Source organism: Trachinotus anak, unplaced genomic scaffold, assembly GCF_046630095.1.
Source record: "Trachinotus anak isolate AG129_WGS33_773 ecotype Australia unplaced genomic scaffold, CSIRO_AGI_Tana_v1 ptg000016l, whole genome shotgun sequence".
Lineage (NCBI taxonomy): Eukaryota > Metazoa > Chordata > Actinopteri > Carangiformes > Carangidae > Trachinotus > Trachinotus anak.
Genome location: NW_027273867.1, coordinates 6,491,352 through 6,519,288, shown reverse-complemented (window position 1 = coordinate 6,519,288; position 27,937 = coordinate 6,491,352). Strand labels below are relative to the sequence as shown.

The window sequence follows — 27,937 nt, the reverse complement described above, 5'->3', positions numbered from 1 at the left end:
CAACTCAGCAAGTCTTTAAACTGCTGCGTTACATTTGCAAAACATTAAATAATCCCGAACGCACCCCTGTTACGTCAAGCGCTAGCCCACTGATCACATTTATGGGTTTATCTGGCCAGCTGTGTGTTTGTGTGTCAAATCAGTTGTGTGGCATTTGTGTGTGTGTGTGTGTGTGTAAATGTGTGTGTGTCCAGATCTCCTAATCTTCATCTTGGCTCAAACTGCCTGACGAAACATGATTTCAGTGATGCAACTATGTTACTAGGAAACCTTGAAATTTCATTAATTTACCCATTAATAATGATGTCATTAATGTATTTTTAATGGGATTTTCAGAGGATAATTATTAGATTGTAATATATGATGGTATTTTTTATTTTCTGGCTTTCTGCCAGAGAATTAAATGGGAGGATCGATACCACTCACATGTCTGCATTATAACGAGGCTACAGCCAGCACCCTGTTAGCTTAGCTTAGCATAAAGACTGGAAACAGAGGGAAAGAGCTAGCCTATCCAAAGGTAACAATATCCTGGCCAGATGTGAGAATGGTATTGATCTTTCAATCCAAATCTCCACCAGAAGACAAATTCAAGGGGTCCAAAATCCCTTAAAACCAAACATCACCATCAACTACCCTTAATTTATACCTTAAGAGGACCATTGTCTCTCATTTAAGGTGAAAATCCAGGTTTCTTTTTCATGGTTTCATGGTTACCTAAAAAATATGTAACTACCATGTTGTGAATGGGATTTTAAGGTGATAATTAATGGATTATACTTCATTAAGCCATTTTCAAGAGACTAAATTCACAGTTTGAAATTTTCAAAATTGAAAGTCATGAAAACAATCCCTTAATTTAGTCCTTAAAATGCCTTCATTTTTCAGTTAGGGTAAAAATGCAGGCATGGTTTTATGGTTTTTGATCTGATGGTAGTGGATGGAAATGTGCATTAATTTGCATTTTCTTTTGCCCCTTTTCTTGAACTTGGAAACCTAGCCTATGTATGTTTTATCCACTGAAATGTTTATCTATGACATGCCAAAGCCTAGTGAAATAATTAACATCTAATTACAGCAAAGTCGGTTCTACTTTTCACATTGTAAGAGACAGAAAGTATTGTTTGTTTTTACAAGTGAAAAGTCACCCGTTAGCCTAATTAACTCCAAATTTCCAGTAAATGTTGTAAATGTATGCTATGTTTTCAGTGGTAAATTAAGCATTCATTTGTGTTTTTTTCTTGATTCATACTGCATGAACACTATTACTACTATATACTGATATGACACTGTTAATATGTATACTGCATCAGCTTTGTGTAGAAAAGAGGAACAAACTTGTGCCTGTTAACTTTGTTACCTTGCACTAGACGGCTAATTAGCCTGTGTTCAACCATCAAAGTGTTTACTTCCACGTGTGATTGTGTGTATGTGCGTGAATGGCGATTTAAATTACAGCATCAAAGCGGCTCGAACACCTCTGATGAGCTGTCCGACCTCTCTGACCTCCAATCTCCCCTCAGTCATGCTGGCTAATTACACCAACAACTTTGTGTGTATATGAGTGAAAGTGAGAACAAGCACTGGCCTGTTTGTGTTTACATTAATTCGAAGTGTGTATGTGATGCATATGAGGTGAATGCTGTGGGTGTCGCAGGTGTTTATCACTGCCTGGTGAGAGCTTCACGTACACACAGACAAAATCCATACACCCAATGGTCTCTTTACTCAGCTAATAAAATTAAGCTCCTCATCCTGAAGTCATTAGAGCAAATGCTTGTACACTGACAGTTATGCTTGCAGCCTATTCCCAGGCTCCTGAAGGGAGAAGTGTAGCCATCAATTATGATTTCCTCCTCTCTGTTCGGGGACTGGTGAATGCTGCACACACCGAGGATTAGGACACAATACAATGGCCATTTGCCACCTGGAATAAAAAGCTTGTATCCGCGCTGTGCCTCGGTATGATTTGCCAGACTGCATTTCCCCTTGTCATTTAAAAGTTTCAAATTTCTCTCCTTTTCCCCAAAATGTGAAAATGTAATTTCCAATCATTATATACAGCATATAAACAGCATACATCCCATTTTTATTTGCTTGAGTAATTTTATAATCAGGGTTAACAGTTTTTGGGAAATTTTTACTGTGAAAATTTGCAGCAAAACTTTCATGTTAATGTAGCCAGGAATTGGTTTGACTGTTCAGCCTTTCTACATGTCTTTTTTTTTCCAATTCAAATACCACTAAGCCACCCAGCTTAGTGGGTCAGTCTTAAGACAAATACACAATCTAAGGACAAAGACAGACACAAGTAATTGAGTGGCGTCTGCAGCACTCAAAGCTACGTATAAGTGAAATCAGTAGGTCTCGCCATAAAGCAGTAATTTGTGTGTTTCAGTTGAGCAGGCTGAGAATGGACTGAGTGTGCCGCTGCGCCTCAGAGGAGCCTTTGGAAAACACACCCATCATACACACACTCATGCACACACTTTTCAGTACCTGCAGAAATTAATAATAGCCGCCAACGCTGCCCAATTGTCAGGTCGAGAACACAGCCGCAAAACAAACAGGCTGTACCGCCGTGTGTGTCATTGTGTGGGTTGGTGGGTTGGGGGTGTGTAAGAAGAACATGGAAGAGAAGACAAGATTTCATTGGAGAGATAAAGATGCTTTAATTACAGCAGCTAATGCTTCCTGATGACACACAGACATAGAGAGCAGAGCGGGCCTTCACCTTAATTGGCTTGAAGCAAAAGTTAAGAAAGTAAGTCGATAAAAAGAAAAGTATTTAGTGCGTCATACACAACCCGAGAAAACTGCATGTATAGGAAGCCTGAAAGGACTCAACTCAGTGTTGAAAAGAGGTTGCAATAACTTTTTTTGGCTAATTTTAGCCATGTAAGCAATGCCTTTTTGAACTAACAGCCACTGCTACTGCAAACTTAGCATATAGCTACTTAACAACATGAAATGGCTCGCTAGTTAGCATAACAAGCTAACAAGATTAAGATACAGAATGATGTTCCAGTACCCTTTTTTCCTTCCCGATACCAATTCTGAGGCCTAAACCTGCACACTACTAACCCATTGTATAAACAGATATTTCCAGAGTAAAATATTGTGAAATTGCTGACATTTTGCTAACGACTAACATTATTTACCAGAAAGTGATTCTTCTTCACTGGTCTAAAACAGTAGTTGCCAGTGGCTGCACAGTGCAACTTCCTGTGTGAGGAACTGATTTCTGGAAAAAGTGACGTTTTATTCGGGTGTGAAACTACTATGTATTAATAAATTATGTCACCCATAGACTAGCGTAATCACAGATAATCAATTCCATGTTTTAGTCTGTATTCCCAATACTAGTATCTGTAACTGAAAATAAAAAAAATAGCTCTTATATCATTAAAGGAATTCACCATGTCTGTTCAGTGTTGTTGCTAAATTGACTGGAAACACAGTTAGCTCCTATAGACGTCCAGCATGGCTGGCAGAGGAGGTGTTGGATCATCTCTACAGGTTCGACAAAGCCCTTGGAGACCAACTCACAGACCGTGACAGTGTAAACTGACAGGCAGGCTGCCAGTGGTCGCTACAACCAATCAACAAATCCTAGTCACCACTCTCTCTCCCAAGTTGTTTTTATCTTTCTTTGACCCAGCTTTGACCTGTGAAAGCTCACTGCAGGACTCCCTGTTAGTCTGAGAATCACAGCTTCATAAAAATGCTACTGTTCTCACCAGCTGCAGTTGTTTTAATCCCCTGAGGCCCCCAAAACCCAAACCCCGGTTCCAATCCCTTCAAACTATCCCTTTATCGCTCATCCCTCCATCCTGAGCCATAAAACACTAATCCATCTCTACAGTCTAAGTGCCCAGTGCTTGTTAGTTGTTGTCCAGTCCCATCGTAAGTCGACACATACACACACACACACACACACACACACACACACACCAAACACACACATTCACAGGCACTGCCCCATGAACATCTGTTCCAGTGCTACTAAGAAGGTCATCAACCTCTGGACTGATGATCTTTGCACAGAGGAGCAGAGGAGGAGAGAGGAGAGAGACAACGACATGCAGACGAATGATGTAATACCACAGAGAGCAAAGGGAGCTAAGGTGAGAGAAAATCAGTTCCAAGGACAAGAGGTGCTTCCAGCTAAAAATCATGTTATTAGGTGGTTGAAAGTCTTTTGGGAGGGCAAGACTCTTACAATATCTGACTGCTACTGGCCCCAGTTAGTGCCTCTTATGTATTATCATCACATTTGAGTCACAGAGCGACTGTAAGAGACCATTTTTCTGAGATGACTCACACACAGTCTTTAAAAAACCCCAGTCCTGTTTCAAAGTCGTGTCTCTATGTCCCTGATCCAAAGAAGGACTATACCAGGAGGCAGTGTTGGGCAGTGATGTATTTCTTAGTAGTGAGTGGTGTAAAATACTGCAATTTTAAATTCAGTAATAACAATACAGTTTGCTAATCACAATAACACTTTGTTGCTCATAGTGGGAGTTTGTTTGTGGGTTGATATCAGTTTCATTTCATGCATGAAATGGACCGACTGGTCTGGTACATGTTAGCTTGTTGCAGGTCGAGATGGTAAGATCCAAAAGAGGAGAAATTTTGCCTTCTGGTAACTTAAAAAAATCAAGTGTCCATATGATGTTTTTTATATAATACAAGACACATCATGAATGAAATAATCAGTGAACACAGTGACTGACAATTTCCACCTTGGAACGGCAGTGAACAATGACAGTCTCATAAAAGACAGTCAGGGATTCATACGTCATATAACTAAGCAACCAATCCCGTCAACTTTTAAGGACGGGGGAAGGGAAAATGAACCCTAAACCTTGTCAGTACAGAGAGCAAGAGTTTGCATTAGCACAACCACTAACACTATGTCAGCCACTGCCAGTTACAAGCTAACAAACAACATAAACAAATAAAAGATGCTAACTGTGTTCTGATATGTCTGCTAGTCGCCGATTTTGGTCACAACAGACTCCTCATCTGAATTTGGGTCTGACAACCAAACGTGGCTGAGTCTCTCTGATGTTTCCTCCTCTAACCATCTTGATACTCTGCTCTTTCAGCAAGCAGCGGTGGTGGGCACAGCTCAAGGCCCAACCAAACAAAATATAAATCATAGCAGAGTTTAATAGGGAGGAACTTTAAAAGTTGTCTTTTACACATGTTGTGCCTTTAAGGATAATAACTTGTTTATGCAGCATTTTTCAAAATAAAAGTTGGTCACAAAGAAATGAAAAGATCATTATGAATAAAACATGAATAATAAAACACTGAAATGGACATAGGATAAAAAAACACTAAAATACAGGCACAGTAAATATAAAGTAAAATCAACACAAGAAATATGTATAAGCTTTAGTGAAAATGTGTTTTTAAACTTGAGTTTTTGAGAGATCACTAGGGTTTATCTTCCACTGAGCACATGTTCAAGGTCTGAGTAATGATAATAAGTGAAAGCTAAGAATCCACATGGTGCAAACTTTAAGATAAAACCCTTGAAGCCTGATTCTGAATTTTCATTTAAGCTGCCAGTAGCTGATACTCTGTGCCAACATTAGAATTGGATTTTTTTATGAGGCCATTTTATTGCCCAGAAACCCCTCAAAAGCACCTTACAGCACATCAGTGGACACTAAAAGTAATTCAATTCCTTCAGTTGTGTTAGCTTCTCCTTGAGGAGGATTGAAGCCGGTTTCATTGTAGATTTTACAGACTGTTGAGTAAAACCCTCTCACACCAGGCTGGAATGACTTCTCTGGGCAGCCATGTGAAATAGAAAATATTAAAAGCATATTGACTTGCTGTGGTCAGGGAGGTACCGCCATCATCACAGAGGCAGATGACACTGGCCAATATCAGGTTTTTAATAAAGGGCCTGTTAAAGTATATCAGCCCAACTTCACCTGCAATAAACTGAAAGAGACAGAAAGCGGTGGAGGATGGACTGAGATGGAGTGAGGGACATGGGAGAGAGTTAGAGAAGAGATGAGTCCAACGTCCAGTTTAACAGACTTTTTCTCTCGTCTGTTTAATAAGTGCTTATAAGACGAGAAAATGCTGCCTTCATATCGCCTGCCAACAGCTCGGCCATTAGGGAGGAGGAGAGATGGAGAGAGGGAGAAAGGGAGGGGCGGTGGAGGGAGGGCGGGGGTGTTGAAGTGGTATGCGGCACTAGGATGAAGCACACAGAGCCGGTGCCATGTGAAAAAGAAATGGGAGATCAAAAAAACTGACAGGCATCATTGATTTTTTTTTTTCTTCACTTGAGTGCTTTCAGTTTCCCGTTCGTGTCTTCTTAAAGCGCAGCAATCTGAGAGGCCACCTGAGACGCCAGGCGGCTTATACCATTCATCCATATTTCTTTTCTTTTCTTTCTTCATGTTTTTATCTCCCTCGCAATTTCCCCATAATTTCTGCCCAGCAATTCGCTTTTCTTCTCCTGGAACTTCCATCCTGATGACCTATCACTTCTCTCTGTTGCACGCTGGAGAGAAGTAATAGCCTTGCATTGTCTGGCCTCTCTCTCAGGTCGTGCTCATTTAAAATTTTTTCCTCTTCCTTGTCCATTATGACGATGATGACTGTAAGTACTCAGGTTGCGGTTGCAGTGGAAGTTGTATTATGTGGTGTTAAAATATGGTGATGTGTTTACTCCAGTTCTGAGAAGTGATGTTTATGAAAAATTTTCCGTGGTGGTGCATTCAGGGACCAGCAGAAAGCTCTTATGCTATCAATCTGAGTGTTGCCTGAAGTCCAACAATCTTTTAAAAGCTTATTGTTTGGTCGTCTCCTGTTCATCCTCAATAATATCATCCACTGTCATGGTCTCCGCTTCCCCTGCTATGACGATGATGATGTCCACGTTCACCCTGGTCAACTGAATAAACAAAATTGGATGGGTGCAAGCCAACTAAAGCAGTTATTTTGGCAAAATGTCAAGTGACAAGTTCCTGGACCCTTTAGATGTCTTGTTTTGTCCAGTCAACTATGACTGTTGCAATAACCGCAAAAATGAAATATCACCATAGACAAGTAAGATGTGGTGGGTTTCAAGCAATTGCCACAACTGTGCTATGTTCTCGTTTCTCCATCAGTCAAACTCCAGTGGAGGAAATAACGAACTAAGTCCTCTGTGATACTCACACATGAAAGTACACTTCATTTTAAAGATCCAGCAACCGGAGCATAACAACAGAGTGTGTTCACATAGAGGAAACAGGTGAAAACAATGATTAGATGATTGGATGTTGAAGCCTGCTGCTCTCTTCAGCAGGACCTCGGGCTCAGCGGCCTGACAGATGCACTGAATTCTGAATCACGGCAGGGTTATGAAAACCCGCAAATATTCACATTTCAGAATTTGGAATCATTCATTTTTGAGAGTAATTTATGTTTAAAAAGTGAATTCACAATTAATTGATAATCAAAATTGACCACCCTTAGTTGATCACCAATCAACTAAATAATTGTTTCAGCTCTAAAACCAAGTTTCTCAAACTGAGCTGTGACAAAACTGGCATAATCATCACTGGCCTCAAAGCTCCTTTGACTGTGGCCTCTCCTCATTTGAACACCAAGCAGATCTTGTTAGCAAAAAGTCACTCCTTTTTCCTGCTGCTTAAACTCTGATTCAATACATCCAGACTTGGAGAGCAACAGCAAGAGAAAGTTTTGAACGATATAAACATTGTGGATTTGGGTTCTACATGGTTTTTAGCTCTAATTTGGTCTCCACCAACACCTGAAAACATATCTGGATCTTAAGCTTCCAAATGCTAAATGCTGCAACACTATGACCTATGAGAGTGTTGACAGCGTTGAGAAAAACCAAAACAATGAGCTGCAAGACACTAAAGTGCTCTGTAAATAACCATGGTCCATGAAGAGCACTTTTCCATCAACCCTGTTCTTCCACCTTCTACCCCACTTGCTCCGCTTTGTGCCCTTTCTGCCACTGAGGCAGCTGATCAATGCAAATCAGTTCAAGTCTCAAAATTCAGGCGTTTCCATCTTTAGAGACGGTAAGAAAAAAATAGGCAGCGAGGATGAGAGGGAGAGGAGGGACAAGCATGGAAGGATTGATGAAGACACAAAGAGTTACTGCAGGAAAAGACATTAATGGAGTGGTTAAAAATAAGAATGAGGCCTGGTCCTCAGTGTGGAGCTCGCTCTCTCTCTCTCTCTCCCCCGCTGCACTCAGAGAGTTTTCAGAGCATGTCCAAATTCTGATAATAACTCTTTGTCAAAGATGGAGCGCACACACATGCATGCACACACACCTTATGGCACCAGCATAGTTTGATCTAAAATCTTCCTATTTTCATTTGTATGACTAATGTATAAAGCGAACAGCTACGGACGGCGAGGAGGAAAGAGGAGGATGTGATGAAGTAACATTTAAGGTCGCATAAGTGCAGAAGGCTTAAAAGGCTTATGTGGTATTCACTTCAGAGACAGGATGAGAGACAGACAGACAGATAGACAGAAGGGAGAGTTGGGGTAAATCAGTCTTTTTTGATGGAAGTGTGGTGAGATAACTACTAATGGGAAAAAAAATCATACTTCAGAGATTATTACAATCAAATTCAGAGAACTGCAAAAGGATTTACTCTTTCCTGTTCTCCTGAATAAGCATTCTCCAATTATGAATACTGGATCATTTTGAGTACCCCACAAGTTAGTCTCATGTGCATATTAGTTCTGCAATTATTAGGTATTAGGTCAGTATTTTCATCATCGATTAATCCAATGATCATTTTCTCGATTGTTTTGTTGATAAAACATCAGTTAAGAGTTAAAACAAAAAAAGCTTGTCAACATGTCATAGAGCCCAAAGTGGTGTTATCAAATGTCTTGTTTTTATATGACAAACAGATATGCAGTTTGCTTATCATGAAAGACCAAAAAAAGAAGGAAATTATCACATTTGCTTCAAGGTCCATATTTTAGATTTAACATTTATTTTATTTGAAATGTTGATATCAATAAGAAAATATATTTGTGGTTTAAAGAACCAAAAACCTACTCCAGTAGCAACGGGTCAGTGAGCCAATCAGAAGGGAGGCTCAGATCCTCTCTTCTGAGCAGATATAGCAGATTTAAGATAAACAGTCAGAGAAACCAAATCCTGCAAGGTTGGATCGTGGGTCCAGGTGGGCGGGGCTTGGGCATGGCTGAGAGTGGTGACTGCCTTGTTATGACATCACAACAAACAAGTTACCATAGCCCTGACGACTCGTTTTAAGGCTCAGTTTCTGAATACAGACTGTGTGCATTTCTCTGTGGACTGAGGCTTTGATAATTTCACAGTATTAATACAGACATGGACATCTCACTTCATACAATATGTGACCTTTAAAAAGGACTTAAATGACTAAGCTCTCACACACTCCCTTCAGATCCTGCAGACCAACAGCAGTAGACCTCCTTTCAGGAACTCTGACCTCCATCTGGAAGAAGGCTGACCTCATTCGTAATACGTCTATCGGAGAGCAATGCTATTTCCATCTGGGTCGCAGAGACAAGAAATAATGCCTTCCATTCAGAAGCAACAATCTCGATAACGTGACTGAGAACTTCCCAGCAACGTGACTGCCACCACGTATCCATTACCCAAGCAAGCAAAATACAAATCAATTCTGTGATACTAAATCTGGGACTATTCCAGGAGCCTTAAGTCAGGCACGTAAATCTATTCTTATATACACCTCTGAGGAGGATAGGATGGTTTGTGTTAATAGCTTTCTTGGCACTGGACACTTCATTCGTGCTCCTGTTCTACAAGGAGCCATGTTTCCTCTTTGCCCACATGGAAGCAACTGAATATAGAGACATCTTAAGACTCAGATCACGTCTTTGGAAGAGCTGCTCTCCAATCATTCAACGCACACAACTTTCTTCTTCGAATGATGTCCTCAACCAAAATTAAAAAATAAAAAAAAGAAATAAAAAAAATCCGCTTTGGCTGTTTAATTTTTAATCAAAAAGGAAAAAAGAAAAAAAAGAAAAATCAAACATGCACATGCACAAAGATGTCAGCATACAAGAATAAATGCACGCTTACTCTTCACTCTTTCCTTGCAGGAGTAGAAATATAAATCAGTCAATACCATGAGGAAATGTAATATTTATATAATATTTTTAAAGGAAGAGGGACTCGTTGAAAGGCTCCACGCAGCATTTCCTTATGAAATATTTACACTAGGAAGACCATCTTCACAGTCGGTATCACAAAATTCACTGTGTAGCCAGCACGCACTCATTAAGCAGTTCAGTCTTGTATCTGCTGGACTGTTCCCTCACACTACGTGTGCGAGACATCATTGCATATAAATGCTAAATTATACTGGACATTTGCATGAAACAATAGCAAATGCCCATTGTGAACATATGAATGAAATCTGTTTTGCTGAGTCGAAGATAAGAAGCAATATGCATTTAAGACTGCACAATTGTAACACTTCTTTTTGGGGCTGGATGTAAAATAGTCAGTGCAATCCTTTATAGGTTATTCCCTGTGTTTACACCTGTAATATAATGCATGCAAATGAATAAACAGCACACTGCTACAACAACCTTATATTTTTGTTGGCTAAGACACAGCAGCTTTGTAAGTTACTGTAGACACGTTTAGCAGAGGCAGAAAATCAAGCGTTTGCTTCGGTGCTGCGAACTTTTGGAGCTGTTACTTTGAGAAAGACTGGTGTTCGCACAGACATACGGCTCAGGTCAGCACTGCATCTGTCAGTGCACAGTGCATTCACAGCAGGGGAGGGGTGCTCGAGCTAGCTTCCCAACTGTAGCTCACCATGTGTTTGTGTGGGAGGGGCCAGGTTCAAGAAGACGGCGAGTTGAGAGTCTGCACAGTTGGTGCATCAAAGGGAGTGGAGCTACGACATTTGCTGATTACACCATATGATAAAGACTAAGAGAGAATACGGGAGGACTGTGAGGAGGAAAAGAAAGAGAAAGAAAGAGGGGAGCAGCAAAGAGATAGCAAAGAGAGAAAAAAAACAAGGGAACACCGATGGATAATTAATTAATCTTCCTCCCTCTGTCTCCTCCCATCACGGTATCTCCTCTGTGCAGCACTATGACCTTTAGCGACTGCGTAATTCTAGCACAAGGCCTGGGTATAATAATATATGAAAATCCATAGTGTCTGCTGCACACTGAGCAAACTGAAGACAGGAGGCTCAGCTGCTGACAGGCCGAATCATGGCCCTCCACCCGGACAGCCTATTATATCAGCAGCAGCCTCTCACTCCCAAGCGGGGGAGACGCAGCCACAAGTTAGCTCGTCTTCCTCCCGGAGACAACTTGACCTCAGCAGCTGAGCTAGTCACAGTGCATGAACCAGGTTCAAGATTTTCAGGAACACACGGATATTTTTAGACGACAATTGAAGACATCTGTACTGCTCTCTCTTCTGAGATAATCCGACACACTGTCAGTTACCTATGACAGATGCTCGAGCTCTAATATAAAAATACTTGCATTTAAGACGAACACCTACCTCTGTCATAGCTGTCCGGCCCCAAACATGGCTGAAACCTCTCATGAATGAAAAAAATAAACAGCGGTCACATTGTTTTTTAACCATGTCAACCATACTAAGAACACATCCCTCCTTTAATGCAACCCAAACCATAATCTGAACCCTAATACGAAGTTAGCTCCATGCTAGCAGCCATGCTAACCTATAACAGCCATACAGTGCAGCTATCAGGGTAATCCCGTGGATGAAGCGAGGATTATAGGCAGATTATTGGAGCCGCTCTCACCAGTGATATGGTTTACATGCTCATACTGTACATGAAGCATCGGTGGAAATTATGAATCACTCTGCTGATTCGAATAGTTTGTTTAGTTCAGAGTCACTGCCTATACTGTTTGTTTACAGTTTTTTTTGCACTGTGATTGCGTAACTACTCATCTGATCCCTTCAGTTCGGTAAAAAAACTCGGTCTGTTTAGCACCTTTTAATTAGCTCGGCCACCACCCACCTACAGCAGAGATATCCCATCAGATTGTGGATGCTGCTGTCTGTCAGTAATCTTTCCACCAGTGAAGCATGCTGTATATTACAGCGACACTTACAGTCACAAGTGAGCAGAGCTACGCTGTTAAAAGTTACTGGTTCTAGCATCAGTAGCTTGGAGACCTTGGACCTTGGAAACCTTTTCTCAATAAGCTTCTCACTATGAGGAATGAAGTCCTGCGTAAACAGGAAACTGAAAACCAGTTCTGATGATCTCACATGGGAAATATCTGTATTTGTGTTGTTTTTTTTTTTCTCCCCCTCGTTGTTTTGAACTCAATCAGATTTTACAAACATTTCAATCTGAGGACAGTTGAATGATTGTTTGCTTATGTTGCCAGACCACTATCAGTCAAATCTGATTAAACCACACTCACACAGTCCTGGTGCTTAGTAGATGAGACTCTGTGTGTGAGCATCTTAGTAAACAATACCTGGGATAGGTTGGTTTTTTCCCCAGGTTGTACTCTTACTGTTACTCATGAATATTTAAAAGTTAAACACAAATACAGGCATTTTTTAATAAGAGGTCTCACAGAGCTCCATTTCGGCCCTACAGTAGTTTCTGTTTTCAAAAGAAAGTCAATGGGTGCGTTTGTTGGCTTGAGATATATGCATTTAATCTATTCCTAGACCAAAATAATACTCCAAGATTCACATCGAAGATATAATTGACATTGTGTGTGAAACTGACCCCTAAACAAATCTATATGTGCACAGGTCCCCTCAGGGGTCACAAGTGCAGCTATTCCTGTCGCTGAGGTGAAGGAGAATCCTAATACAGTTCTATCCTTAGCTGCCATCGATCTGCTGAAATACAACACCCGTCTTCCCTATCCTCTCATTTAGCCTCTCCTTTTTCCCCCCCCCGCCCATCCATCTCCCATCCCCTCAAACTGTCTCCAGTGTCAGTTTGTCGTTTTTCAACAGCCCTTGATCTTTGCTAAATGCCCTGGGCCTAGCTCGGTGCTGCCCGAGCTCCCCTGGTGTCGTTGCTCTAGATCTTTCCGTCCTGCTCCTGCCAACGCAAACTGGCATCAGGACCGCTAGAACATAGCCCTCTGGCCTTTCTCCTTGTCACTAAACTAACCCAAAAGTGGGTTCTGATGCATCATGCTGTGCTGGGACTCACGAGCGTGGTCAGGGTGTCCTGGTTTCGCTGCCTGGCTCCTAGGACAAGAAACCGGAGGAGTACTGGAGGCTGAGAGCAGTCAGCCTCTAACACCTGACATGTTAGCACTCAGGTTTAATGAGGGTCCAGCTTTCATACCCATTAACAACAACAACAAAAAAAGTCAATGCAGGCACAAACCTGTATGCAAGAAATCTTATTCTTTGAATCCCAGCAGCTTGGACAGGTTGAAGTTTGAAGCTGTAGCTTCAGTGTATGTGATATTGTATGAGCAGGTTAAACAGGACACCCAATCAAACCTCTCTTCTTTCAGCCTGCCAACAGCATCACGTTGCCTGGTAAGTGAATTGTCCCATATGTGCTGAGTGCCTAAAGGGTTACTGTGCTGTTTTTTACGCTCTCAAAGGGCTCTAAAAAAGGCAACATCCCTTACTGAGAGGCCTCCAGGGCGAAGGGCTTTCGAGGCACCAAAGTGTATTTTAGCTCATGTCCCACAGCAGCATGCTGCACCGGCACAGCGGCAAGAGCCCCAAAGACACACTCACAGCCACGTGCGGGAATCACATGCACCAATCTGCACGCAGTCACAGAAACACACACTATCGGGACACACGCTTCTTAAGATGAAGATGGTAATTATTCTTCACTTTGTTGCTACAGGCAATTATTCACTTATTCAGGTCAAGGATTCTTCTATGATGAAAAATGAGTAGTAAAAAAAAAAAAAGACTGACAGCTACACGGGCACCAACTGAGTTTGGCGAGCTGTGGCAGTTCACGTAGTTTAGCTTGAGGGATGCTTATTATTTACAATCATTTTGTTTATTATGAAAAGTCTGGACCTCGGAGAAATATCCAGGAACAGCAGCTTCAGCTATTTGTGCGTTCAAATTTAGTTATCATGCTGTCACTGTGTCACGGTGTTTACTGATTTACACATCACTGAATTCGTTTTTATTTACAGTCACTGCCAGGTGTAACTGATACATAGCTAACTGCTAAAACTACTGTTAGCTTACCATTTAGACTGTAGAGTAAAAGAGATGATGTGGACATAAAAATGGACCTGACACTATCAAAATGATGTTCCATAAAGATGTTTAAAATTACATTTTAATATATATTATATATATTATATATTATAAAATATATTACATTTAAAATAAAACAAATAACACAAAATACCTAAAATTACAAAATGTTAGATTATTAATTGTTTGGCTTTATGAGGAAATAACTTCATTTGAGTTGAATAAGTAAGAAAAATAAAATAAAGTCAGACCTACATTTACAATGTTTTTCACTTAAAGGAAAGAATTTGTCTCTTTCAGAAACAAGCTTCTCCACTTTCTTGTCGACAGGGAAATGATAAGACTCATGTCTGCTAATTCTTTTTTTACCTTGGTTAGCTCCAAAGACAAGCAACTTGTTCGTGAGCCATAGAGATGCTTGCACATGTATTTTGCTACCTTTGTGCTAAGCTAGGCTAATTATTTCCCTATTTCCAATATTGCTGCTAAGCTAGGTGGCTGCTAGCTGTAGCTTCATATTGAGTGTATTTACCAAAATGTAAAACTAAGTATAATAGATAGTTTGGGCCTTTTGGCAGCTATGTTACAGCTATGCTGCTTGCTCCAATGACTTCCTATTTACATAGTAAGAATAATAATAACACTAAGGATGTTTTCCTAGCACATTAGTTAAAAAAAAAAAAAAGTTTTAATGTTGCAACCTGATTCTGTAAATCACTTGTCTGAAACTGGCCAGCTGCTACCAAGAACCTGAGAACAACTTCATAAAATTAGCAATAGATTTAAGAAGGGCTAGTGCAACTGGATGTCTCCTCTGAGCTGACACTGCTGTGACGTAGGTCAGATATTTCATTATATAGACCAAATCATATCCCATCAGTCATCAGTCTTTCCTTCACATTGTTCCAAGGGACGTAGTCAGCATAAGTGGATTTTGCAGTAGTTTACAGTAGCTGTTAAGACTTGCAGGGACTTTGCCAAAGCTTTGGATTTAATGAAGTGACGCAGGGCAGCTATCAGGGTTTTTTAAGAACAAGCAGGACCCGAGAGAGTCTGTCAGCGATGAGAAGGAGCCAGGTGAAAAACAAGGGTGGAAAATCAAAAATGATATATAGAGAGGAGGAAGGTGATGCTATGGTGAGAAAACCAAAAGAGAAAGCTCTGATCATGTGGAGCTGATGAGGGTGGGGTGTGAAAGGCAGATGGGAGATGCAGGAGCATCAGTCTTTTCCAGCTGCTTGCTGGCACACGCACTGACGACAAGGTCACGACCCTTCTGCCTCTCACTTTTTGTCTTCCTCCCTCCGTCTTTCCACTTCATTTTCCGACACCCTCTTTCTCCGTATCTTGCTCTCCCTCTTTTTCCACTCATCACATCGCTCCTGCAGGCATACTGTATATGACATTTTATAATCACCCAGTCGGCCCCACCCACCCCAACCCGCCATTTACTCCTTGCTTAGCTGGTGTTCCACTTCGGATCTAACGTGCAGCGATCACACATCCTTGGAAATGTGTGACTCATGTGACAAATGTACTGAATGAATCTATAAAAATAACCACAATTTTGGCAGCGTTTGTATTTACAGACCACATATGTGTAGGTGAATTGTGGGTGTGTGTTTCCCATATCGCCTCATTTTCACACAGCATTAGAATTACGGATATTATTCCATTGCCCATCTTGTGCTGCTCTTTTGCGCCCTGTACATTAAATCTTGTCTTTACATAACACAAAGTTGCCCTGAGAAGATCCACAAATCCCTTTGGTGTGTTACACTTGGCGATTACACTGATTGGGGCTCTGATGTGTATCCCTGTAGCAGAAGTGATGTGTGTGTGTGTGTGTTTAGAAAAACAGAGCTGCGAGCTCTTGCTTAAAAGTCATCACATTAGTATAAGGCAAAGGACATTGCTATCTAATATACTTACATAAAGGGGATTTAGTCTTCACTTTGCGTTCTCACAACCATAATCTACCTCTCGCTCAGCCTTACTTATTTTTTTCTGTCATAGGAAGATTTTATCTAACGTGGCTGATGACACATCTTCACATCCGCAGCAGGTTTCGGTTCAAAAGGAGGCTTTTTGATGGGGAATGTCGGACACTGTGATGGTGTTTAAAGGGTGGAACTGGAGAAATGTTAAGTCAGTGTCTAGAACATATGGAAAAAGCTCCCTGAGTTCCCAAATAAGTCCGAAGCATGCAGTGTGTGATAAGCAGGGAGGAGACGAAAGCTTGAGAAACAACCTAGCTCTCATGCTTCACTGGGGTGTTACGAGGAGCGACCGGAAAACAACGCCACACCACCTCGCCATTTTACAGCTGTCTCACTTTCACACTTCCTGCACTGGTAACCAGAAGAAAAAGAAAGAATCTAAAAATACCGCCGCACTCCCGACTTTTGTCAAGAAGGCACAGAGACAAGTCAGCGAGAATTTCCCCTTCACCAGCGATCATGTTGCTGTTTGCGAGGCCCGCGAGCGGCGTGATGGAGATATCCCACAATGCAGCGCCGTGACTTGTAACAGTGCTGGCGTGCAACACTCGCTCTGGGCTCAGATGGAAAGATCACACGTTCAGACAACTCCTCGTCTTGCCCACAGACTCTCCTGCTCTCCTGCCTCCTCCCTCCCTCCCTCCTCGTCTCCTGCAGGCCCGGCTGTGAAGTTCACACATTGTTCTGCTGATACCGAGCAAAGAATCACTTCCTTGCTCCTCCGATTTCTGATTGTTACCACTGAGCTGTGGGTTACGACCGCTGGAAGAGTGAGTCTTTCCTACACCTGGATGATGAGAAATGAGAAAAACAATGTGTATAAAACACAATACACAGGACCTTAAGAACGTCATTAATAGATTAGATGTCAGGTAAACATCATATACCTTCAACTATGTGTTAATTGTGTATCAAACACCTTACATATAACTGACTGACTGACAGCACATCCTACAAAAACAAAATACAGTAACATTTTCCTAAATTTCCAATTATATTTTTGTCATAATTAACTATGTAAACCCTGTATAACAGACAGTCCTGTTTCTAAACTACAGCAAAATTCAAACTAGCTTTTAAACAAGGGACAAAAATAATATATATTCAGTCTGTAATGATTCAATTGCCATTGAAAACAACAGAAAACTAGCCTGCTGCACTAAATAGACAATTATGACACCAAACCATAAGAGAAGCATTTCAGACTCGACAACATAGACAGAAAATTCATGTTTAAAAGTTGCTGACTTGCTATGTCGGTACAGTCACTTCATTGTGAGTGCCTTGCATTAAAGTTAGTTCAGTGAGGCAGCAGAGGCACTGTGACTGAAAAGAACATTAATTAGATTACTTATTAACATTAACATTAATTAGGTTTCTTAGGTTGTGTTCTAATTAATTCCAAAGTTTTATATGTTAAAATTACATTTTTTTAAATAACAGTGTCTAAAATCTCAACTGTTTCATCTGAAAGAAATTTTATTTTGGGCTTTTTTTTTGATTGATATTCATATATTGCAGGTAATTTTCTTTGAAATCTTTAGGACATTAAGTTAAACATAAATAAACACATCCTGTATTAATGAACAGCTGAGGAGCAGATGAGCTGCTTGATTCAAAACTGAGTGGAGTTTATGTCGGACCTTGTACACGCAGGGCAACAATCCAGGAGTGACAACCTGGGTTAATGTGCTTGGAGACATGAGATGAGTAACACCACAGTGTGTATCATCGTAACAGTTAAGATATATGATATACAACAGCTTTCTTCGGTATTCAGCGGAAGCTTAAGGGGAAGATACAAATGATCATTTGATAGAGTCAATAAGCAGGATAACTGTCTTTAGAGTTATAAGTTCTTGTAGTTATTTATATATTTGATTAACAGCTATGATTCAGTTATATTGCAAATCACAGCTTGTTTGTTGTTCGATATATGATATGATATATGATATATTATATATATATATTTATCTAATAACACATGAAATAAGATATTGGTACATATTGCTCTCTCTTCTGTATGAGATATCCAGAACCTTAACATTTCCTCCTGATTCCTTTGCCTCTTTCTTCTTTCCCTTTCTCCGCCCCCCTCTTTTCCTCCCTCTGATTTCTGTCCCTGTCTCTGGTTAATGTGTCAGCGACAACAGTGAAACAAGTCTCCTCTCCACCGCGGAGAGTCACAGCACCACAGCACTGTGATCAGTGGCAGCCTGGTACGCTGCCTGGCAGTCACTGTCACTGCTTCCATTTAAGCTCACATCTACTCTGTTGTGATCTACTAAAAGCGTCTCCGGTATGCGCAGGACAGAGGCTGTTTACAGCTGACAACCAACCTGCTCATCCCAGGCTGTGAGAAACGTGGGGGAAAAGGGAGTCTGGGTTCTTGACATGACTGCAGGATTCTTGTTATCCTGTTGAAAATGACATGATGACAAACTCCAGGAACAGGTTCTTCCACATCTGGAAGGATTATGAAACTGAGCTGTGTTAAATCATGAAAAACATTATTGTTCTCAGATGTGTGGTTGATAAAAAGAGTGTGAATGTATTTTTTTTGTCTGACTACTGAGCAAATCAGGTCCTTGCAGACAGTTCAGTACATATCACAGCATCAAAACTGCACAAATGAAATATCTTACTTCTTCATTATAAAGTCAGTGTGTTTTGTTGCTGCAAAGTTCAACTTTGCTGAATTCTGACTCGACTCGGATTCATGACATGGACCAACTTGTAAATTGCCTTGACAGTGCTGACCTTTGAGGGAATGGAGAGCTGGAGTTGAAAATGGAGGCGGCTATCATATTAGCTATGTTGAACCGTCCTATAACTGCTCTGGCAGAGTAAAAACTGCTCCACAGACGAGAAGCCGCATGTGTCCCTGGTAATTGTGACATACAGTGGAAATACGCTGCCATGAGTTAAACTGATCAGCTCCAGTTGAGAGCACATGTAGTAACAATGCACTGCTCTTACAGCACTAACTGTTTGGTGGGGATGTGCAGATTATTTGAGCTGTGTCTGCTTAGAGCGGGCACTTCCTGTATCTTTCAAAGACATAAAAGCTTCTCTGAATTTGTTTGTTTTTTTGTATTGTTGCTATTTAAAGATTATTAACATGGTCATATGGTGTTTTTTAATATAATACAAGACATCATGAGCGAAATAATCAGTCAGCACCATGTCTGCATATTTCCACCTTAGAACTGCAGTGAGCCAATGACAGTCTCATAAAAACGGATTCAGGGATTTAAACATCAAATCTTGTCAGTACAGAGAGCTAGAGTTTGCATTAGCACAACCACTAACACTGTGTCAGCCACTGCCAGTTACAAATTAACAAACAACATGGACAAATAAAAGATGCTAACTATGCTAACCATTCTGAAACATCTGCTAGTTTCCGATTCTGGTCACAACAGACTCCTGAGTGGGTCTGACAACCAAACATGAGCCTGAGTCTCTCTGATGTTTCCCCTAATGCTAACCACTTTAATACTCTCTGCTCTTTCACCTGTCAACTTAGCACAAGCAGCGGTGTCCTGATCCAGATTTCTCAGTGAGGAAGTAAGAGTAGACGTGCTTTCAGCCCCAGTTTTTGATTTTTTTTTTCTTCATTTTTTATGTGGGGAAAACGATGTTAAACAAAACATTAATTATTGTAGCGTATTTTTTACATAGTTTAAAACATTTCTGGAGAGGGACTTAAAAGTAAATTTTACTTAAAGTTATCTAGTTTATCTTCTATTATCTAGTTTTTGACCACTAGTAGTTTTTATTTGAGTTTTCCTTTTTTGTTTGCATGCCATAAATGTGCACGGGGGGGCACATTCATCAAGTCTTTTATTCACTCTTTAATTATACAGGTTGGTCCAATGAGAGCATTTCACTCTCTTTTGCAAGGCCATTAAAGCAGCATTAAATGAAATCTGAAACACAACAATATGAGATAAGCGCAGCCGGAGCTTCAATGATTAGTTGAAACAATCAGTTAGTTAATCAATATTGAATTAATCCACAACTATTTGCTAATTGATAAATTGCTTTAAGTCGTGTTTTAAGAAAAAAAAAAAAGCCAGAATTCCAGATCTCTACTTTTCTGTGTTTTATATTAAACTGAATATCTGTTGATCAGACAAAACACGACGTCTGAAGACGTCACCTTCGACTCTGGAAACTGGAATGTTTTCTGGTGCTTTACAGACCAAACAATTTAATTAATGAAAGAGTTAGTCAATAATGAAAACAGTTGTTAGTTACAGCCTTAAACCAGCACATGCAAGTGTTTGTGGTGATGCAGTGCACATTGTTTCACACCATTCCCCTGACCAACAGCGGTAAAAGAAACTTAAAAAAATGTGAGAAGAAGCACTTTGTGTACAATAAAACACCACAGGGCACCTTAAAGTACCATTTGTAATGCAGGACCTTTCATGGAGTATCTTGTTATAGTGGTACTGCTACCAAAATGTAGGAGCCCCCTGAAAACAGCACGTGTCTGCTGTCACATATGTGTAATCAGTCACATACAACACCCTTGATGACCACTAATTCAAATCAGCAGCTTGGAAACAGCAGCTTTAACAATAATTCATAAACACAACTGCTCATTAGTGTGACTGCCATCTAATCAGCCAGTGTGAATGAGTATAACCGCACAATGCACATGTGCATAAGTCAAATTCACTGTTGATACCCAAGGTTAAAAAGTATCTCCACGAACAAAGAAACAACGCTCAAATGAGAGAAAAGAAAAATTATAATCTAATTATTATAGCAGTTCACATTATAAGAGCATCGCACTGTGCCCTGTTAATTGAACAGCCTCCACAGTATAATACTGCTCTTTTGCTCACAGCTCCATAGTAAAAGGTTGCTACGCGATTGCACCAGCAGCCGGAGAAATGAGTCTGCAGTCATTACAGCTGCTTGTAAATGCATCCGAGCCAGCCGGCGCCAGATCGATTTTTCTATTTCTGATTGGTCCTCTGTTATTGTCCAGAGAGCTCTGCGAGAGAGGCTGCTGAGAGGGAAAACGCTGAGCTTAATTGATGCTGTCACGGTATGAAACAAGTTATAATTTTTCACCCGGAACATTTTACCTCACTCCTCTCACTGAGGCAATACAGTTCAAGTCTCACACAAGAAAAAAATAAAAAATAAAAAATACAGGCACAATATCCACTACTCTGTTTATATTTACGCGGCTGAGTTGGAGACACAGCTGGTGGTTATTCTTCCATAAAATTCCTCAGATTCTGCTCGAGGGTGAGCGAGGTACCTAAACCGAGAGAGAGAAGCTCCTGAGGAGTGGAAAAAACATTTTTGTTATGCCTCCTGCACAGCTTCGTAGGGTAAAGGGACTAATTAAACCACACTTTTTTTTTCTCAGGGAGCCTTTTAAAATGGGCCGAGAGACACAAGACAAACTAAAAATCGTACTGAAAGAAGATGAAAGGCAACTCAAGCGGGGACAGGAAGAGATCTGATGATTGAGTGGGAGAGATGCAGAGAGAAAGTCGTGTCAAGAAGTGAGAGGGAGAGAGGAACAGTCTTGCACTCGGGGAGAAATGTGATGATGGCAGAGGAGGAAGAGGCTGCTTCTGAGATATGATCTCAACAGGTATTGGTGAAGTGTGTGGCGAATGTGTGTTCTCCGCCACGCCTTATCAGTTGAGAGCTGTTGGTTTCACACACACACGCACAATCTTTTTTCCCCCCCTGACTTCATTAGCCAAACCACATCCCGAGCTCTGGGAGTAATTGGCTGCCCTCTCAGCCTCCTAATGGCTAGAGGAGAGGAGAGGAGAGGAGAGGAGAGGAGGTGCACCAGCAGATTTACAGTCACTTATTAAAAAATCACTGCCTAAGAAGTTGTTTCATTACTTGCCTTCATGTGATTTCTTTTATCCTATTTTTCCCTCTTGCTTTAATCCACTCCTCTTTTGTCGTGCTTTCCTGTTCCTTCTTAATTTGTTTTTATGCTTTTATTAGAGGACAAGAGGAGAATTATTCCAGATCAGTGTCTTTTGATTGGATTCACTGAGACAGAGCAACTACATGTCCCTACAATATACACTCATGTTACTTAAAGGAGCTATTTGTACATTTTTCTATTGCTACATAGCCAGCGTTAGCATTAGCAACTGTTTACTCACCAGCCTAGAATAAATACTGCTAGTTCAGCAACAAATTTCATTCCTTTACCCACCAAGAGCTGTTTGCAGAGGTGGAGAGCAACCCCCATGTTCTTTTCTTCGGCTGAAGTTAGCATGCTAACAGCGTAGCCTCCAGTCTGCCCTGAAGACGTAGCGCTGCTCAGAGGGCGTATCATAACCTCTCGTCTTGTAAACTCAACGAAGGCCGAAGCGCTTGTCAAGTTACAATCACCACCACCCGCTCCGGGCAAGAAACCACATTCAGTGGCAGAGAAAACGTACAAATAGCCACTTTAAACTTCACATTTGATTTGTTCAGACTCATTTAAAAGAAAACCACCTCTATTCCCGGGTTCATTCATACACTACAGATTCTCTACCGAGGATCAAACCCTTGATTGAGTTTGAGGCTAAACATTGAGCCTTTGAAATCTTTGGTTTTCAGGGCCACGTTGCGTTTTGCTTCCAGCCGTCCACCTCCAGCAGAGCAGCTGCTCTCTCAGCCTTATCACAGGCATTATCAGACGGCATGTCTGACGGGCAGGAGACGCCCCTCCCTGGTAGGATCAGGGCAGATTATAGGGCCGACAGCGCGCATGGGAAACACAGACCTTTTGTCAATCCACGCGGGCCACATCGCACTCATCCCGCTCCCCTACATATGAAAACACAGCCACACAGAGAGGGGGCTTACCAGGAAACGTGACTCTGCCCCTCAGAGAGATGTGCAGAGGTGCACTTCTCTGATTTAACACATGAAGTTCAGTAAACTCGTTGTGAGCGGTAAGTGAAAACAGTTGTAATGTCCTCTGTGGTCCTGGAGGGAGATTTTCAAGTCTGATGAATAAGCCTGATGATGTCATAGTGATGTCATTGGGGTTATTTTGGCTCAAGCTTGAGACTTAAATGTTTTTTTCCTTTACAGAGAGCTTCTGTTACAATCTGGAGGTGTGTGGATTGAAAGACATGGCCAGATTCAGAGAGGGTTAGATGAAAGATGCTGTCAAGTTGCATTATGGGAATTGTAGGATCCAGTGTTTTTGGAGCTTGGTCCATACTGGGAACTAAAAGTCAGGGTGCAGCTTAAATTTTGACTGTTTTTTTTTTTTAATGTCTCTTGTCTCTTGTGAGCCCCTAAAACTTTATGAGCGTGCAAACGTCTTGAGTAGCCCCTTAAGGTGTTTTCAGGTTTTTGAAAACACCATTAGTCAGAAATGTCAGCTTCAAACATTGGTGTAATTCCTCATGGTGCTCAAAATAAACAAAACTAACATTTGTGCAGGTGGCTGTTGATTTACTGAGGCAGATAGTTTGAATATAACACAAATACATGCGTAGAAAACAGTGAAGTGAGTGCATTTTGCAAATACAGTGATGTAAATCAAGAGGACAGGTCCCATATCTGCTTACATACTGCAAAAAATCTTCATACAAAAACAACAAAATTGGTAATTTGTTGTGTCCCAAAACAACCTTGTTACCAAAGGATTTTTTTCATCTGCCACCTATATCATAATATATAAATTTAGGCTCTACAGCAGTTTGTTAAAGTTACTGTGGTCGTGGTTAAAGGCCCTTAAAGTCTATTTTCTCAATCAGATTCTATATATAAGCAATACATCCAACATGAACATTAAATTGTCGGTCAAAGTTTGAACAGTTTTTAGTGATTTCATATGAGATAACTTTGAGATTTTTGTTGTTTATGTTTTTCTCACTTGTTTGAAGTGGGCGGGACTCAATTTGAATCATGTGACCCACACTGCCAACGCTATAACACCAGCAGCAGTGTAACAGCGTCACACTACCTTCGTTACTGTCATTTTCTACAAACACAAAAGCTCCCATGTAAGAAAACTGTTAGTATAGGACATTTGTAAGCATTTGAACCAATGTAGTCAGGAAGTGTCTTGTATTGTATTAATACCTAATTGCAATCATTACCATTAGAGTCATGGTGATAATGGTTCATGGAAAAGTAACCACTCAGTATTTGCTATTAACAACAACAAAATGTAACATAACTCATGTAAAAGATAAACAGAACCATTTCCTGCCCATTACTGTGCTATACCACCAGACCACAGAGCCTGAGCCAGAGTCCATCTCTTCACTTTCCCCTTTTCTCCATAAAGCCTTTACAGTTGTCCTCTGAGAAAATACCACTGGCCTTCCACATCCATCATGCTGCAGGAAGATGTAAAAACATCAGTATTCTGGGGGGGGGGGGGGGGGTTAACCCAACCCGAGGCCCAGAGGCCTCCCTGGTTCCACCAAGGTCTAAAAGCATCAGTAATCATGAAAGATTTCAAGAAGGGCAGCGCTCCAATATGATGAGCCTGTGTCCTTGTATACCACGATCCACTGCAGACCTACGCTCACATGACAACATTAAAAAACCTTGATTCAAAGTGACTTGGAGGTTGTGTACTTATGTATTCCATGCATACGTGCGGTCGGGGCATCTTGTCAAGAATTTCTAGTAGCATCATATGAGAGCAAGGTCACCTATATGAGTAAGACTGCATTGTTCCTGTAGAGGCCTGCAGTGTAGAACCTACAGAGACATCCACTGCACACAGAGGAGGAGGCATGAAATAGCCTTTGACGAGAGTACGCGATGATAATGAAACCACTTCCCTCTCTCTCAGCACCTGCTGCTCTGACACACACCTTGACTATGATAGCTATCACTCGAAAGGTGCTTAACGCTCCGGGGTCAAAACCTCTGCTGATGTGTGTACAAGTTATGAGTGTATCTGTGTGTATGCGTGAGCAGAGTCTGTTTATGAGCCTGAGTGACTGAGGAGTAGTGCTCCAGCATACATTTATCTTCTTATGTAACAACGAGACTAGCATTAGCACACAGGGGCTAAACACTGGCTCTACCCACCAAAACATCAGCAGCAGGGTCCTGCAACCCGAGCACACTGAGCTGAGCAGGTTTTCCTGGGACATGGTCCTCCAAACGCAGATCAATTTGTCAGGGTCACGCCGCCACCGTGCGCTACACTCCCATTAACCTGAGGTGAGACCCAACAACAGCCACATTATCAGCTCTCTCATCATTCTTTTCATTATTAGCCGCAGGAGAATGACCACAGTGTGGGCACTGTGGTCATTCCCTGTAACAACCACTCATGTGACTCCTTTGAATATTCCAGCGTGGAGGGCAGGCGACTTTCTGCACAGATTTCACTTCTTGGTGCTTGATGCCAAGCCTGACAGAAACTAGTTAAATCTGAAAGGATTATATCGAAAGCCTGCAACAGCTGGGTGGTATTTATTGAAGAAAACGTAGAGGCAAACGATCAGTGCAAGGTACTGCAGGGCCTGAGTCAGGCACGCTTGTTGCTTGTTATCTAAAAGAGGAGTAGGGCAGAGGTCCTACACACCTTAGTGACAGATTATAATTAAAGATGGCATGTTGTATACCCCAAGGGCCACTGGGCCCCTGCCTCTTATTTTATTTATGTAGTCCCCCTCACTAATGTCACTCAGCAGTCATCAGTATGGATAAAATGATAAATAACATGTTCTGCATGATGCATGAGATGCAGAGAAAGCAGGTAGAAGAGGGTGTGGGCTAATTGAGCTGCATTATAACCACACCGGCTGGTTAGGAAGGCTGTTAACAACCTATTACAAAGCAGTGTAATTTGCAAAGTCTATAATGGCCTTGAATCATTTAACTCATATTATAGAGACGTTATATTCTGTAGGTAGATCGCATACATTTACTACTGAAGGACAATTTACACAATTCAAGAGCCTATCAGTTAATAATACTGCCATGTGACAAAATAATGAGCGCTGTGGCACAGTGACTGTAATTCATTACACACACAACTCAGCAGTCTCATCGGGATTATTACAGCCTGGGAAATTATCAGTCGGGAAGAAATGAGGCAGTGAATAACAGCTTTGTCCCCCCCCCCACGGAGATGAGATCTGAATGCACCTCATGGCTGTGGGTCTGAGGAGGACACCTGCTCGGTCCACTACCACACGCGTCCATCCACGCATCCATCCTCGCCTCTCGTCCCGCGTTGAGATCATTCATAAAAATGGCAGGCCCGCGCTGCTATCACCCCATTGGCTGCGCAAAAAAAGAGGTTTTTCTGCCTTTAATTTCTTAAAAACGCTCATAAGGTAAAACACCGTGACACCCAATCTGAGATCTCGCACGTCAATTCAAAGCGTCTGTCTTGAAGCGCAGAAACTACCCGCAGGGGGTACACGGGAATGTTTTCAGCTCACACGCACTCTCGCTTATGCTACGGGCTGCTCGGCGGTTCATTGTCAGCACACAGCCGGGATTCGCAGCGTTTCTGTGGGTAAACAAAATCGCCTCTGCCGCTTCTCCTGAAGCCGAAATCATTACCAGCGTTAACACTGCAGAAAACATTAGACAGCCTAACCATAAGCGGAGTGTATCAGCGCCGACCCCCTTTCCTTACCCGATAAAGCCGAGGTAGTGTCGGTGCAGCTGGGGATCGGGAGGGGGGGCGGGGGGTATCCCTGCTCCGGTTCAGCGGGGCTGGTGTGCAGGACAGCCGGGCAGAGATGCGGGAACGCTGGGCTCGCTCTGGACGCTTTCCTCCGGAGCTCCTGGATGAATAGTGATGCTGGACCGTTCGTGGTCTCTGTCTGGTTGCTGCTGTTCCTGCTTCTCACTGCACACTCACACACATCCACACACACACATACACACCGACTGACTGGCTCGCTGAGTGACTGACTAAGTGGCCCTTGGCTACAGCAGCCGAGCCCTGCAGACCATGTTACTGTGCAGGCGAGAGGCAGCAGTGATGGTGCTGCGGTGCGGAGCTGGTTCTGGCTGCGGCTGCTGCTGCTGCTGCTGCTGGCGTTTCCTCTCCTCCAGGGGCCGGGACGGGATAGCAGCGGAGGACAGTGTGTTAAAGTGTTGTGCGCCGGTGGAGTGGATTTAAATGGGGGGATGGTGTCGCCGGGATTACGTGGTAGGGGTTTAATTAGATAGCGCTGCGCCTATTGGCACCGACATTGCGCACAGCCCTCCTCCTACTCTCCTCCTCTCCTCTCTCTCCCTCTCTCTCTCTCTCTCTCCCAGTGAGACAGATAGATGTGTGTGTGTGTGTGTGTGTGTGTCACAACACAGAGTGATGGCGCACGCATGCTGTGTGTATAATAATGTAGTTCACTGCGCCACATTTATGTTGTCAGTGATTGGAGATGAGGACTGCACAGGGGTCACAAACAAGCACCTTGGCTACACAATAAAAAATAAATACACAATACATCACTGTAATGTTCCCATACAGAGAAAATAGCCTGCTGTGCTTATGGTCCAGTCATGCATTTTTAATCACTACAGCAGTTTATACTTTTGGTTATAGCAATACAGCAGAAAAAACTGTCATTAGCCAAGTTTCAATCCAAACGAATTCCCATGTTAAATGTGCATTTCCATGAACGTTAGGAGTTTAGTGTATCCAGATAAATAGTCTGACTGCACTCAGGCCAGATGCCTTCAAACCAACGAA

At 41.8% G+C, this 27,937-nt stretch overlaps 1 protein-coding gene across 1 annotated transcript in view; it reads right to left on the bottom strand.

The window, feature by feature from the left end:
* Positions 1-27,719, bottom strand: part of LOC139634265 (hippocalcin-like protein 1) — a 39,528-nt gene extending 11,809 nt beyond the window's left edge. The window contains exon 1 of the mRNA XM_071500623.1: positions 26,873-27,719. The gene's annotated coding sequence lies outside the window, so the exon portion shown is untranslated. The remainder of the gene's footprint in view (positions 1-26,872) is intronic.
* Positions 27,720-27,937: the final 218 nt, after the last annotated feature.